At 44.8% G+C, this 17,210-nt stretch overlaps 1 pseudogene; it reads right to left on the reverse strand.

Moving 5' to 3' along the window:
- LOC142486418 (importin-8-like) overlaps window positions 1–14,503 on the reverse strand; it is a 58,976-nt pseudogene extending 44,473 nt beyond the window's left edge.
- Between the last annotated feature and the right edge of the window lie 2,707 nt (window positions 14,504–17,210).

The following is a 17,210-nucleotide window of genomic DNA, read 5'->3' on the forward strand; positions in this document are numbered from 1 at the left end:
ATTTACTTGGGGTGAGGCCGGCCTTGTAGGTTCAAGGGGTTATTGTTAACCCCTTGTTCTACATATATCTTGTGCTTATTGGCTTTTTTCCCTTGCCTTGTGTATTAGGGGTCCATCAGTATCTTCAAAGCGGATTTCCCCTGTCTGATACATATTCTATCACAGGAGGATGTCAGGGTTTGTTTTAATATTTTTTGTATTTTATATTTGATTATTTGTGCTGTTAAATAAATCATAATTTTCTTTGATATTTGTTCTGAGTATACTTGAGTGCTGAGTTGGGACGCTTTTCTTTTTCTTTTCATTGTTATATTACTTCTAGTCCATAGCGTTAGTGGTTATTATATTACTAATTTAAGTACTCATTATTTGCTTAGTCTGTTGCAAGCAGTTTGTCTTGTTGATAGAGATATAGATTTATATCTCTATATATATATCTATATATCAACCCCGTTATAGCGCAATCCGCTATAATGCGGATCTGCTTATAACGCGGTTTGGGCATGGACCCCGAATGTAAAAAAATTATTATTTTTTTTTTTTAAATGTAAGGTTTTTTTTTGCACGCACACACACTCACAGCACGCACACACACTCACAGCACACATACACACTCACAGCACACACTCACAGCACACACTGCTCACTGCACACACTGCTCACTGCACACACTGCTCACTGCACACACTGCTCACTGAACACACTGCTCACTGAACACACAGCACACACACACTCACAGCATACACTCACAGCACACTGCATACACTCACAGCATCTCACACAGTCAAATACGCACACAAACACACACACACAGAAACACACTGTCTCTATAAGGGAGCTTGCTCTCGCAAGACGAAAGCAGAAGCAGGAAGCAGAGACAGGGAGAAGAGCTGCCAGATGCCGGGTAAGTGCTGCGTGCTGTTGCCGCTGCCCCACCGGGTCTGGGAAGGCTGGGAGTGTTCTTAGGTTTCCCCCTCCGGCGGGCACAGTACCACCATAAAACCCCCGAGGACCGCACTATAAAGAGGTTAAGCTGTAGATATAGATTTATTTTTTTAACGGCAACTTAAACTGCAGCTTTACAATAGGCAGCCATACTTTGAGAAGCAGTATTTTCACCGATCACGGGCGAATGGATTGATCGGCAGCTTAAATAATTAGATTTTCTTAAAATTCAAGAAACTCCTGCATTGATTAAACTGAGCACGAGGGAGATTTTAGTTACAGTTCACTCCCTCAGAATTGGTCGTCACACAATAATATTCAGGAGCTAAACCTATTTTTGTTCTTACAAACACAACCTGAATGGAGTAAAATCTCCTGAGAAACAGGAGAGACAATTCCGACTCATTATTTTCTTCTTAATTCACACATGAAAACAACTGCATTGCTATGCAGCACCCTAAAGGATTTGAGAACATTTGTAGCAAACAAAACATTTCTGGTGTTATGGGTCTCGGCTACATTTCTCAGGCGCTACATTGAGAACTGGTCTAGTACATTTTGTCATGGCTGTCCATCTGCACTTCGCCGCTACTCACCCCGTTGCCGGGATGCTCAGCCGCCGGCCGCTTTGCCACTAAGGTAAGTCCCGACATCTAACACTTACCCTAAAAAAAACCAAACCAACGCTACTTCTACCATAAAAACTTGAACCCCTACCCTTAATCCACTTTACCCTAAACTCTTACCCCAAACCTCCTACCATAAACCCCCTAACTAAGCCCTTACCCTAAAACCCCTTACATTAACCCCCTACCCTAACCGCTAAAGCCCCTTTAAATTAACCCCCTACCTCAACTAGTAAAACTCAATTTAGACGCGGCTGCCAGCGAAGGTTCCAGTGGCAGATCGGCCGCAGAGGGACCCTCCGCCGCAGCCAAACGATGGCAGTCATTTGATGTTATCGTCTGATAAATTGTGTTCCCTTGTTTTTTTTTAAAATGTTTAAATCATTATAGTTTACTTAGTTTCTAAAATAACTTGGTTCTCTCCCTTTTGTAGGGTCTTCTGGTTCATTTTTGTTCCGTTATATAGATAAAGTTGGCAGAGTTATTCTTGGTCATTATGTTTCATGACTATGCCAGTTTTAATCTGCTGATAAGATGCCTATTGCAGTATTATTTGCTTCCTGGGTTCAGTCTTGGCTGTCCAGGTAAGAAGCATGATGTGTCGTGGGTGCTTTCCCCGTTTTTTTTGTCTCGTGCCGGTCACAAAGTTGGCATGGTTACTCTACTCCTGTGTTTCGGCTTCCTACCAACTCTTTTTTTGCTTGCTCAAATGTATTTTCCCTTGCGGTTTATTTTTCGATCAAATGCGTCTCAACAGGTTATTCTGGGGGAGGCGGGGATGGGGGGGGCTAATGCTATGCCACTCAACATAACCTTCACTGCATAGTCTCATGTCTTTGCTTATGATAATCCATCAACATAAGAGATTTAATAGCCCTCAGAAACGTAGACTAGCTACTGTATATCTAACTATAGAACAGAAGCAGCGGACGTCGTTTTTATACAAGAAACGCATTTTAGCAGACGTTCTTCAGCTACTTATTTTCATCAGCAATACTCCCAGGTGTTTCTCTCCTCAGCACCAGCGAAGAGAGATAGTGGTTGCCATTCTGACAAATGATAATATCTCTTTTAAAATCAAACCAGATTAAAACAAAAAAAGAGGGCAGATACATTTTTCTGGTTTGTATGCAACCGTAGGTGGTCCTCTGGTAATATTAGCCAAGGTTTACGCTTCTATCGCTTCGAAAGTTCTCTTTTTTGAGAGCACCTTTTCTTTATTAGAGGACATCAAAAAAGGTCTCATCATGGGTGGTCACTTTAAAACTGTCCTTAACACTAAATTTGATTGGTTAAAAGATCTGGAATTGGTAGACATTTGGAGGAACTTGCACCCATTGGCCATAGATGATACTTTTGTCTCAGTGCCACATAAATCATACTCTTGAATTGACATGTTGACATGTACTTGGTGGATACGCGCTTGGCCTCTCAGATTCAGCAGTCGCGTATTCAGATTACATGGTCGGATCATGCTACGATAGATATTCTTATCAATCTGGCCCCGCGCAACATGATTCATCAATGGAGAGTGATCACATCTGTTATGCATCCCCAGGTATTATTACAATGAAAAAATGACCTTGACTTCTCCGACACAAACTGCTCAACTGTATGGGAAGCGTACAAAGTAATCAGAGGTTCGTTTGTAAAAATCGCCTCTCATATGAGATAAAGGTAGAATGAAGAGAATTGAAGCTTTAAACTGGGAGCGCTCTCGTTTGGGGACTAGCCATAAATTCACTCAGGATTTTTTTTTTATAGCAATAATTAAAATTTGTGGTGAATAATTGTATTTAATGTCTATCAGATAAAACTGCACAGGCCATGAGATGGACCTCCCAGAAATATTATGAAAGGTATAATAAAGGTGTGTGTGTGTGTTTAAATTTTTTTTTGCAGTTCCCATGAAATAATAAATATACATTTTTTATAAAATATTTGCGTGGGATCTCTTATTGTAACTACTGTATGTTATTTAGAGTTTAGTCTAATTAGTCTACACAGTGCAAAATCTACATCTGTTGCTGTTGTGTGCAGGCACAAAAGGATTTCTCTTTGCCCTCAGTCTGATTCGTTGCTGAGGGGTCATGTGACCCTTCAGCGCGCTTGAAAATCACTTTTGCCTGTCTCCCCAAGCGCTGAGCATTGGCAAGCGCTGAGCATTGGCAAGCGTACGTCCACATGCACAGCGCCAGAGTGGACAGGCACATTTTATTACATTAATGTGATCGCTCCAAGTGCGCGTCGCGGCAGCACCCCGAGACCCACCTTAAAACACACATGCTTAAAGAAGCGTATGAGAAGCTCCGTGATTAATACTGTACCTGATACATATACCTTGACCCCCTGCAGATACACTTACCAGAACGCCCTCCTACTGTCTCTGTACATTCTTCCTACCTACCAATTAGATTGTAAGCTTATAGGAGCAGGGATTCCTCTTCCTTAATGTTACTTTTATGTCTGAAGCACTTATTCCCATCGTGTTATTTATATTTTTTGTTATTTATATGATTGCCGTTTGTATTACTACTGTGAAGCGCTACGTACATTAATAGCGCTATATAAAGACATACATACAAAAACAGCACGATAACAGAACTCATAAGTGTCAACTGCAAACAATAATGGGAGACCCAAATATAGCGTCCGTGCATGCAAGACGATAAACCAGAGAGAAGAAAGAAATATCAGCACGGCCACCAGAATAAAGACTCAGATCCTTGGAAGGAAATGCATCATCCATCCTCGTAGGGAATAGCAAATTGAAATTGGCCTGGACAACGTCACTCAAACTGACCCAGAATATTGTGGATTGCAGATATGCGTGAAGGAAAACTAAAGATGAATGATTCCAAACAAGAAAACAGTCAAATAAAGTAAGTCTTCACATCCCGATTGTAATTTAGGGGTTCAGAGAGGCAAGGGACAGTGCAGTAGGCAAACAATTCAAATTTAGGAATACTTGCGAGTCTCTTAGCATCGCCATTTTGAAACAACTCTTAGCATCTCTCAGGGAAAGAAGTGTCCTCCTCCCGAGCATCAATACAGACTTTGTATCAGACAAGTTAGGTCCAAAATAGGCCTCAGAAGCTTGCCAGCCTGTAGTAAAATTTTAAAAAAAGTGACTGCTCTCTGTAAGGTGGACGGGTCTCTGCTGCCAAGTATTCCGGAGGTCACGCATACAAACACCACGATGTGCAGCTTCATCAGGCCCTGTGGAGGCACTTTTTATTTATACTACAAGCCGCGGCCTTACTTGGACTGATTTGTTTTTATCCCTTTTTCCTTCCCGTTTACCCTCTCCTTGGTCTTTTTGTATAAATGTCTTACTACTATAATTTATGTTGGGTCCCTTTACCCTTCTCTTCTGTAAGCCCAAAATCTTGCAAATAAACAGTTATTAGAAAAAAAATTGATCAGTTAGACAAGGGCAAATAAACGAAACTTGAATTATCTCGAACCTGTAAAGTATTCATAGGAATCCCTCTGAAATACTTCAAACAAGATGCCTAGAAGCTGCCACATCTGAGAGGAGATGGTCTGGTTGGTCAGACTGTATGCCAAAGACAGGATCTCCTCATAAAACTCTGCAAGAAATAAAAGGAATTCACAAAGATAGAACCAATTAACACTTTAATCTCACCAAATCCTAGCTATAGAAGTCAATAGGAAGTCCCGTCTGTTTATGTCAGTGTGTCACATTGCAGAGACTGCTTTCATGGGTCATAGGTTCCATCTGTGTCACCCTGTGGACAGAATCCACAGATCAATAGATCCCTTCTTTCTGCTGCAGAACAAACTGATTCCATGGGCGCTTTCTGACTGACTCAGCAGTTGAAAGACATGTGATGAACGTAACATTTCTTGGTCTCTAAATATGGATTCTGTGGTTCTTATGATGATCACCTATAAAAATATTTTTTTTTAAAAGAAGACGATCCGTTGAAGACAACAGTTTTTTTGTAAGAGAATTGAAAACGATTGAAATAATTCAAAGTCTTCGTTACTTGTCCTTAAACTGTCATTCCCTATACTCTAATAAAACCATGCCATACTTTAAAAATACTTTTAAGTCTTCTGAAGTTTAGGGGAAGAAGTGGTAGGTTACATTGAAATAAAATGAGATATATCATCTCGTATGAAATGAACGGGAATAAGGGAAGGCTTACATTGAATTTACATTTAAGACACACTAGCACCGCCTACCTGTTCCTGCAAAGTACTATGGCCGACTCTAAACTCCAGTTTTGAAGCTAAGTCACTGTGTTCGCAAAAATGCAAATAAATGCTGGGGATTTACACGTAATTTCTCGCAGTCACGGGGACAGTAAACCTGACTACATCCCTACACATCCGCTTCTTCCCCACTGACCAGACGGATGCATCTTGGCACTAGGGAACCAAATCTTCTCTTTTGCTTAGCAACAGGGAAGACAAAGGCAAAGTGTACCAAAAAATAAACCCTGTGAGGAACAAATCTACCCCCTTGACAGGTACAACTAAAAATGGGGGTTTAAAGGAGAGCAGGGAGCCATATAAAGGGTGCTGGGTTCTCATTTGTTAAAAGATGAAACCTCCACCCCCCAACTGGGCAGGGCTTTTTCCCTTCAATTCCTAGTGGCATAGAAAGAGGAGCGATAAATTAGAATTACGGACACTAGTACTGTATAAATATTAGGCATGCATAACTCTACTCAGAGTTTGCTCTGGAGAGAGGTGATTAAAGCGTGCAGTGTCGTACACTTCAGAATAGGGCAAGTACATATCCAAGGTGTTTGAAAAATTAGAGAGAGGTTGGGTGGGAAGTGTGCAACAGCGAGTAAAGGAGTACGTAAGGATTGATTTTGGTAAACTAAATGGTGGGTCAGGAACTTGTCAACCATAATTCCCTGCATACCTGGCAATAAGGTCATAGAAAATTCAAAGGCAGAATCCAATATACTTTAGCGTACTGTACCAAGAAAAGATCTCTGTGTATATGGCATACGCTGATCTAAAAATTAGCCTAGGTAAGCACTGGAATTTCATTTGCCGTGGGAGAGAGATAGTCAGAAGGAAAAAGGTTGGTGGTTACTGGATTTATTTATTTATAAAATGTTTTACCAGGAAGTAATACACTGAGCGTTACCTCTTGTTTTCAAGTATGTCCTAGGCACAGAGTTATGATGTGAAATACATGGTTACAAATACTGTACATAGTTACATTAAGTGAACAGGGTTATACATTATATACAAGACATTGATCCAAGTCATTTCCAGTTTGGAAGGAGATATCCCCAAAAGAAAACTTAGAGTAGTGGTGATCTATAGAATGGCATGACCGGTGTATGGATAGGGGAAGCAGACACTGATTTTGACCATTCTAAATCTCCAGGAAGAATATACCATACTCAAGCTACGATATTCTTAGAACACATTCGTTAAAAAGGATATATCAGAACTAAACTACAGATTCTAAACTAAGAAAACCTAAAAGTAGTTGAGCCGAGTCAGATTGCTGTAAGGTCAGCCGTAAGAGGAAATACTAATCAAATTTGAACTGTTTACTTATGAAAATAAGAAAAATAGGAGATGGGGCACACGGATTTAAAAAATAATGAAAATGTATTCAAGCATGTGCTTTAATAAATGTATGCTTTAATAAATTTTCATTATTTTTGAAATCCGTGTGCCCCATCTCCTATTTTTTTTAAAAAAATATACACCTATATCAAACAATACAAAAAAAAACTTACAGGGGAGATTCTTGCTCTATGGAATTACCAACCAAGGCTGAAGAAATGTAACCTGCTGAAAATATATTCTTTATTGTAACAGCAGGGATGATGCAGAATTTGCTTGCCGTGGAGAGTGATGGAAAAGATTTCTCTTCCTCTAGAGCCGGGGTGGGCAAAGTGAGGCCTGCAGGTCGGATGATTGCCTATGGTGCAGGCGACTGAGGCAGCGTCAGTGGCAGCAGCAGCAGCTCGGCAGCTGAGACAGTAGCATGGCTGGAGCCCACCCAGGTGGTCCTAAAATGGAAGTTAGGATGGACTGAAAGTCGGGCCCAACTTCCATAAATCACTGTATGGGTGGACATCCAGCCACAGTGCCGTCACCTACGCACGCAGAGCATCTGCTGCTGCCTCCGTTGCCCGCACCCCATGTAGAGACCGGAGGAGAGGGGGAAGGGAAGTTGGGGAGAGGAGGGAGATTGAAGGACAGTGAGGGATAAAGAGGGTGAGTGAGGAGGAGCAAGGGGAGCAAGGAGGAGGAAGGGGAGGAGGAGAAAGGAGCAAGGGGATCAGAGTGAGGAGTGAATAGGGAAGATTAAAAAAAAGAAGAGTGATTATTAAAAGAGAAGAGGGAAAGTGAGTGAGAGAGTGAGGTGGGTAGGTGAGATGCCGGTTGCGAGAAGGGGAGCTATGATAAACTTTGCGAACCCCAGACTTTGTGTAGATTCTACATTATGTTTGCAGCCGGCAACGTTTACCCAAGCTTGTCAAGTGGCCCTCCAACCCCAAAAAATTGCCACCCCTGCATGATCTATAACACAAAAAAATATTATATGCAGTGTACTGTATGTGTAGTAAACCAATGTTTGGAAACCAAACAAAACCTGGGTTTGTGCATAAAGGCCAGCCAGGCTCATGAGTCCTGTTATTTAAAACATGAATATTTGAAAGATACCTATGATGTGTTTCTGCAAAACAAGGCCAATGATCTGTAAACATATTTCCTCCAACTGCTGTTTTACCTGAAAAAAAACAAAAGAGGCTACAATACCGAAAATAAAAGGTGTCCCAGTAAAGAATAATTTCCAGGCACAAACAAACACAACAGACAGTGGAAGAAAAGAGAAGGTGCTATGCGGGATCACTCAGCAGAGAGCAGTTAAAGGCAGTAGCAGAGTGCACTCACCTCATTGTAATCCTCCACCACGGTCAGGACAATATCGATTGTGTGCAGGATGCCCATGGCCTTCACTGTCTTATCCTCCACCTCTTCATACTCCTCACTCTGAAGAACCTTGACAAATATGTCAGCCTTGAAAGAAAGACACAGTGTCACACTGGTGTCAAGATGTGAAGACTAATATCACTGCAGCGTAATTGGATAACCAGGAGGTAAATTAAACTGAGGCATAATGCGGCTTATCACACATTTAGATTTTGCATCAAGAGCTTTCACATATTTGCCTTAGAAGATTAAGATGCACAAGATGGATAAAACAAGCACTAAGACTCCTAAAATAGCAGCTGATGAACCAAATATAAACCCTTGCTGTAAAGCAGCAGGGATAGCCAACTCAGGTCCTCTAGGGCCACCTACAGGTCAGCATTTAAGGATATCCGTTTCAGCACAGGTGGGCTCAACCAGTGGCTCAGTTGTTGACTGAGCCACCTGTGCTGAAGCAGGGATATCCTTAATTCCTGATCAGTTGGTGACCATTGAGGACTGCAGTTGGACACTCCTGCTGTAAAGTATGAGATATTCCTGAGTGTTTGGAATAATGGTGATGTCCGTGATGGACGGGACAGGCAGTAAGTAGGTGATGTGATGGATGCTAAAATATCCAGTTATTTTTCCCAGAATTCCAAGATTGAAATCACTTCAATATCACATTATGATTCCAAAACGACATGCATTGCAGAGAATGTTTTTACTGGACTCCAATATGCATTGCATTGACTATACCCAACATAAACGTGTTTTTCGATCCCATACAGTACCATATGTTATAGACGTCTGCTGTAACTAAAGGGTTAACATTTCTAAAGGCAGCAGTAGTTTAGCCACAGAGTATATGCCAATGTAGGAGTGGCTCAGTGAGTAAAGACCCTGACTGGCACTGAGTTTTAAGCAGGGGAACCTGGTTCAATTCCCAGTGTCAGCTCCTTGTGACCCTGGGCAAGTCACTTAATCTCCCTGTGCCTCAGGCACCAAAAACATAGAGTGTAAGCTCCATGGGGCAGGGACCTGTGCCTGCAAAATGTCTCTAAAAGGCTACGTAAAACTAGTAGCACTATACAAGAACATGCTATTACTATGATTATTAATAATGTATTCTACTCTACATATTTGCCTCTGCACCTTTCTCGTAACTTGCCCTTGAAAGCCAGGTCAAATCCATCCTGCAACATCCCTTACACACATGTAAAAGGTGCCGTGAAAGTTCAATTCTTAAGGGAAGCCTATCCAACATCCTCCTGCCCCCATACTGACACAAGCAGAGCCAAGCTGGCCCCATACTGCTCATGGAGACCAGCTTAAGAACCAATCTGGTCAGTCTCCTAGCATTATATGTTGCTAGCCCCTCGCCCAACATTACACCCTGCCCAGCCAGTCTCTCCCCCACTATACCTTGTGCGCTCACTCTCTCCTAGAATTGACTTCATAAGCTCATGTTTACAGACTCTTTTCTCTGTCAGTGTTCATAGATTTGTGCTACGTGAAGGTGAAAGAAAACGGCGCTAACTCTATTAGTGTACACTAATAATATACAGTGAATATTTTGACCAAATCAATTAATTGTTAAACAGTGATATTGTGTTCAAATAACGTGATAATATTATTGAAAGGTTCAAACCCCCTGCTCAAACCCAGCTGGTGGGGACTGGTTTCGCTAGTCCCACAAATCGTCACTCTCCAGTTGTAATCCAGGGGGAGCATGAAGGGAAAAGAACATAAAACAAGAAAAACAATCTAAGTGCAGACAATAAAATTCAAGTGATATAAATTCTGCGTTCTTTCTTGGCTCATATGTGATGTCTACTTACAAGATGTAAGTCAAAATCAAGCGGTTTTGACACTCGATGGTCTCTGCTGTGCAGGTATTCCCACCAGGTGATAGGGTCTCCAGCTCTCAGCTCCGCAGCAAAGTGTATGTAAAAGAAATACAAACCATAGTGCAGACCAGTATAATGTAAAAAAAACTAGACTTTATGGGGTTTAAAAAATGAACACTTACAATAAAAACAAGTATTTCAGGCATGTACCACAATCATTGTGATCAAAGAGAGAAGATTTTTTGGTTTACACTTCAGGCTCACCCGCCTCCTCCGGTGTGACTTGGTGTGGACCACCACTCTCAGGGACTTTGTACCTCCAGCGGTGGGCGCATTGATCCAGGTCTCTCTCCCCTCGTGGGTTCCCTCTTCTGTGGGTCAATCACCTTCCCATAACAGCTGCCCGCAGGCACTGTGGAGTTCTCCACTGGGATACAGCCTCTCGGATGGATGTTTCAGCTTCACTCGCACACCGATGCGTCACTTCCGCTCCGTCCCGATACGTCACTTCCGGTCGCGGTTCTGTGAGTATCTGTCAGTAAATTTCTCCTCTCTTCTCTCTCCTCTCTGGGCGGCTACCACTCTACGCGTTTCGCCAAAAAAGGGTGTGTGGCTTCCTCAGGAGTGTACCGCCCCCTAATCTAAGCCCACTTGTGAGAATAAGTAACATCTCCCCTATTATGGAAACAATGATAAGACACAATTTAACCCCTTCCCTGCTAGATAGAAATATGCTAATGTAATCATATACAGCATGAAAATATTCTGATTCAACCCTATATTACCACAGTTAATCCCTATTATATTACACTGTTTCCAATTTTTTTGGACAAAATTTAGATTCCATAGAATCACCCTCCTGACGATCAGATTACCCATAAAAAAAGCTATGAGTATTATCCGTTTTATCACCTCATATTGCGGTTCCAGAAAATAACAGGTTAATCCTGTCATGAGTCAGAGGTTTTTTCCCCTATTTGGAATCGCTCCTTCATGCATACAAAGGCACAGATGGTAATAAGTGCAGACCAGTTTTTTATGCACAAGTGTTCCAGATCAAATTCCAATTAAGGAAGGTATATAATGTCACCTTAGAGTAGGGGGCGGTACACTCCTGAGGAAGCCGCACACCCTTTTTTGGCGAAACGCGTAGAGTGGTAGCCGCCCAGAGAGGAGAGAGAAGAGAGGAGAAATTTACTGACAGATACTCACAGAACCGCGACCGGAAGTGACGTATCGGGACGGAGCGGAAGTGACGCATCGGTGTGCGAGTGAAGCTGAAACATCCATCCGAGAGGCTGTATCCCAGTGGAGAACTCCACAGTGCCTGCGGGCAGCTGTTATAGGAAGGTGATTGACCCACAGAAGAGGGAACCCACGAGGGGAGAGAGACCTGGATCAATGCGCCCACCGCTGGAGGTACAAAGTACCTGAGAGTGGTGGTCCACACCAAGTCACACCGGAGGAGGCGGGTGAGCCTGAAGTGTAAACCAAAAAATCTTCTCTCTTTGATCACAATGATTGTGGTACATGCCTGAAATACTTGTTTTTATTGTAAGTGTTCATTTTTTAAACCCCATAAAGTCTAGTTTTTTTACATTATACTGGTCTGCACTATGGTTTGTATTTCTTTTACATACACTTTGCTGCGGAGCTGAGAGCTGGAGACCCTATCACCTGGTGGGAATACCTGCACAGCAGAGACCATTGAGTGTCAAAACCGCTTGATTTTGACTTACATCTTGTAAGTAGACATCACATATGAGCCAAGAAAGAACGCAGAATTTATATCACTTGAATTTTATTGTCTGCACTTAGATTGTTTTTCTTGTTTTATGTTCTTTTCCCTTCATGCTCCCCCTGGATTACAACTGGAGAGTGTTCATAGATTGCCACATTGCATTATTGTCTCTCACCTTCTGTTACTACCTTACACAATATCTTGCTGCCTTATAATCTTATACTATATTTGTGAAAGCACTGTATGCCTGTCTGGATGTCTGCATGGTCTCTGTCCCTAGGGGAAATCTCATTGGTCCCTTGGCCCACCCTCCCCCGCACACCTCTCATTGGCCTGAGGCGGAGTGACGGGCCAAAGGACACACACACACACACACACACACACACCCCTCTCTCTCTCTGTCCTCTCCCCCCAAACCATCACACTCACCTCCCCCCCTCCCCGGTGCTCCACTCAGCTCCCCCCCCCCGGTGCTCCGCTCAGCTCCCCCCCCGGTGCTCCGCTCAGCTCCCCCCCGGTGCTCCGCTCAGCTCCCCCCCGGTGCTCCGCTCAGCTTTCCCCCCTGTGCTCCGCTCAGCTCCCCCCCCTGTGCTCCGCTCAGCTCCCCCCCCGGTGCTCCGCTCAGCTCCCCCCCCGGTGCTCCGCTCAGCTCCCCCCCCGGTGCTCCGCTCAGCTCCCCCCCGGTGCTCCGCTCAGCTCCCCCCCGGTGCTCTGCTCACCTCCCCCCCGGTGCTCCGCTCACCTCCCCCCCGGTGCTCCGCTCACCTACCCCCGGTGCTCCAACAGGCAGTGGGCAGGCAGCCTGCAGCTGCCATGCGGCGCCTAAGATGGCGGCACCCGGAAGGACCCCCTTCCTCCCTCGCGGAGTAACTAAGATGGCGGCGGCCAGAAGGAGAGGTGACGTGTGTGTGTGTCTCACTGTGTGTGTATGTGTGTCACTGTGTGTGTGTTTGTCTCACTGTGTGTGTGTGTGTGTTTGACACTGTGTGTGTGGGGGGGGGACACTGTGTGTGTGTGTGTGTGTGTGTGTGTGACACTGTGTGTGTGTGGGGGGACACTGTGTGTGTGTGTGTGTGTGTGTGTGTGTGTGTGTGTGTGTGTGTGTGTGTGTGACACTGTGTGTGTGACACTGTGTGTGTGTGTGTGTGTGTGTGTGTGTTACACTGTGTGTGAGTGTGACACTATGTGTTTGTGTGAGTCACTGTGTGTGTGTCAGACACTCTAGGGTGGGGACCGGAGCTACGCATGGGGGGGGGGTCCTGTCCACTGTCCCCCCCCCTCCCATCCACTGCCCCCCCCCTCCCGTCCACTGTCCCCCCCTCCTCCTATCCACTGTCCCTCCCCCCTCCCCTCCTCCTGTCCACTGTCCCTCCCCCCCTCCCCTCCTCCTGTCCACTGTCCCTCCCCTCCTCCCCCCTTCCCCCCCCCCTTCTCCTAGCGGGAAATTTAACTCATGGGCAACGCCTGGTCTTTCAGCTAGTGAAAGATAAAAATATGTATATCTCTTTATTTATATAGCACCATTAATGTACATAGTGCTTCACAGCAGTAATACACTTGACAATCTTATATAAATAACAAATAGTTCAAACAACAGATCAGTGCTCCAGACAAAAGTAACATTTAGGAAAAGGAGTTCCTGCTCCGAAGAGCTTACAATCTAATTGATAGGTAGGAAGGACGTACAGAGACAGTAGGAGGGCATTCTGGTAAGTGCTTCTGCAGGGGGCCAAGCTTAAATATACATTACATATAAAGAAAATATTTTCCCACTTACCAGATGCCTTGTCATGTCTACTGCAATGGGAGCCACCTCCTGGCTGTATTCACAGATCCTCTTCTGAATAACGTTGGTCAGGTCATCGTTCTCCGTCTCTTTGACTATGTGAAGCAGTTCTTGCATAACATGCCTGATGTATGGTCTCAAATGCTCTTTAGCTAGGAGACACAAAGCTGCAGTCAGGAAGTAACTACAAGACAACACAGCAAAGATCCAAATCACAAGACAGCCAATAATAAAGCAGCCAACCATGAGGCAGCAGCCAAATTACATGCAGCGAGAGAGCCAATCACAAGAAAGCCAAGAAAATAGAAGAAGAGGTAGCAAAAGAAAGAATGGATTCAGTGCCAAATACATGTCAGATTGATAACAGACAGAGAGTAAGGGGAGAACATTGTTAGATCCCGCAATTATCCCATCTAGGAACCATAAACAGCATAATGCTTCACAAATGTCCATCACTTGTCTTACCTGGCCCCTGGTTGCTTATCAACATCTGCAGTGCGATCGCAGCCTCCACTTTCACCGGCAGCTCTTTATCCCCAATGAGACTTTTCTTTGCCAACTCCACCGCATTTCTCAGGTTCAGCTCATTATGGAATTTTAATGTACTGAATGAGTGAAGGACCCAGCAGGACTGTAACACAAGAGAAAGAACATGTAAGACGTTGGGGTACAGCCACTCGCTTTATTTAAGTAATAATCCCTGAAGAACAGGGCATTACTGGCCAATAATGCCCTGGCTGGAAGAGTTGAAGGCCCGAGGCGAAGCCGAGGGATTTTAACCCAGCCAGGGCCTTATTGGCCAGTAATGCCCTGTTCTGAGGGGATTATTACTATTATAGGCTTATTATATATAAGGCGTAAATAATAGACATTTTTGTATAGTTAAATAGATTTTTTTAATTAAAATAAAATGGTAAATACATGAAACCACCTCTATATACTCTTACACTGCAGATATCTATATCCACACACTGCCACCCCCTCTGTGTACACACACACACACACACACACACAAACTGCTGCTACACACACACACACACACACACACCACCTCTACACACACAAGCACACCACACACATCACAGCAGCTCTACATACACACACACACACACACACACAGACACACACTGGAGCTCTAGACACACAACACAGCACCTCCTCTACACTCACAACTCAGCAGGTCTACACACACACACATCACAACAGCTCTACACACACAAACTCTGCTGCTACACACACATGCTACACCCATAAACACTGCAGCTGACACTCACACACACTGGAGCTCTATACACATAAACACAGTAGCTCTACACACACATCAGCTCTACACACACACAAACTGCTACTACACATACAACACACACACACACACACACACACACACACACACTGCACCACAATAAAAAATGCAGCAACTTACTAAAATTTGCACTCCCCCCCCACCTCTACACACAACACAGCACCTCTACAACCCCCCCACCACACACACACACAACACTGCACCTCTATACACAACACATCACCTCTACACACACAACATACACACACACAACACTGCACCTCTATACTCAGCACCTCTATACTCAGCACCTTTACACACACACACACACACACACACACACACACACACACACACACACACACACACACACACACACACACTGCTGCTGCTACACACACATGCTACACCCATAAACACTGCTGCTGACACTGACACACACACACACACACACACACACACACACACACTGGAGCTCTATACACACACACACACAGCACCTCTACACAGATATACAACAGCACACACACTGCTACTGAGACACACAGAAACTGCAGCCACAAACAAACAGCAGGCAGCCACTTACTTATTTGCCGACCCCCCTCTCCCCCAATTCAATTGAATCTGCTCAGAAAATCTCAGTCAGCTCGGGAGGGGGAGGAGTCAAACCGTAGCTGATACTTTTTGACCAATCCCCTGCCCTGTCTCAGAGCTGTTACTTCAATCTAACCAATCCCCCGCCCTGTCTCAGCTGTTCTGAAAGCTGATTGGCTAGAAATAAACAGATTGAAAACTGCACTTTGCAAACTGCTAAATTTCCGGGCATTACTGATTGGATAATGCCCGGAATTGTAACCAATCAGAAAGCAGGGTTTTCAATAATGCCCTGAATTTTACTGCTTTAGCTTATAACAGGGGTTGTCAAACCGCGGCTCTTCGGGCACGACCGTGCAGCTCTTCTAAGGATTTGTGGTGGCGGCGGTGAGGAGGATGCCATGCGAGGGCAGGTAAGTTTTTTTTTCTATGTTGAATGAATGGTTGCCGGGGGGCGGGACTTAGAATGCCGGCCGGGCTGCAGGGGATTGGCTGCAAGTCAGAGGGTGCCGGGGGCGGGACTTACGCTTCCGTCTGCAGAGCACACGTGGTGTGTGTGTCTCTGCCCGCTCATGGCTCCTCTGCGCAGTGTCTCCCCCCCCTCTGCCCACCTGGGGTGATAGCAGGTGGGGTTTTGTGCCTTTGCCTCCACGTTTGCCTCCTGTCCTGGTGCTCCCTTCCCCCCCGGTCCCCTTGGTGCGGGAGATGGGCGCGGGAGCGGGCAGTGGTGGCTGCCCGGGGTGATAGGCTGCCTGCTGGGGGAGGGGGGCGTCCCGGCGCTCCCATCCACCCCCCTCCCCCCTTGGTGCGGGAGATGGACGCGGGGGTGGGTGCAGGGGGAGGCGGGGAGCCGCCTGCTCGTGGCTGCCTCTGCTTGTACTCCACTGTGTGTGTGTGTATCTGTGTCTGTGTGTGTGTATGTGTGTGTGTGTGTGTGTGTGTGTGTGTGTGTGAGTGTGTGTGTGTGTATCTGTGTGTGTGTGTGTATCTGTGTGTGTGTGTGTGTATCTGTGTGTGTGTGTGTGTGTGTATCAGTGTGTGTGTGTGTCAGTGTGTATGTGTGTGGGTGTGTGTATGCGTGTGTGTATCTGTGTGTGTGTGTATATCTGTGTGTGTGTATATCTGTGTGTGTTTATATCTGTGTGTGTGTGTATATCTGTGTGTGTATCAGTGTGTGTGTGTGTGTATATCAGGTTGTGTGTATCAATGTGTGTGTATCAGTGTGTGTGTGTGTATATCAGTGTGTGTGTGTATCAATGTGTGTGTGTATCAGTGTGAGTGTGTGTATCAGTGTGAGTGTGTGTATCAGTGTGAGTGTGTGTATCAGTGTGTGTGTGTGTATCAGTGTGTGTGTGTGTACCAGTGTGTGTGTGTGTACCAGTGTGTGTGTGTACCAGTGTGTGTGTGAGTACCTGTGTGTGTGTGTGTGTACCAGTGTGTGCGCGTGTGTGTACCAGTGTAC

The sequence above is a fragment of the Ascaphus truei genome, unplaced genomic scaffold, assembly GCF_040206685.1.
Source record: "Ascaphus truei isolate aAscTru1 unplaced genomic scaffold, aAscTru1.hap1 HAP1_SCAFFOLD_852, whole genome shotgun sequence".
Taxonomy (NCBI): Eukaryota; Metazoa; Chordata; class Amphibia; order Anura; family Ascaphidae; genus Ascaphus; species Ascaphus truei.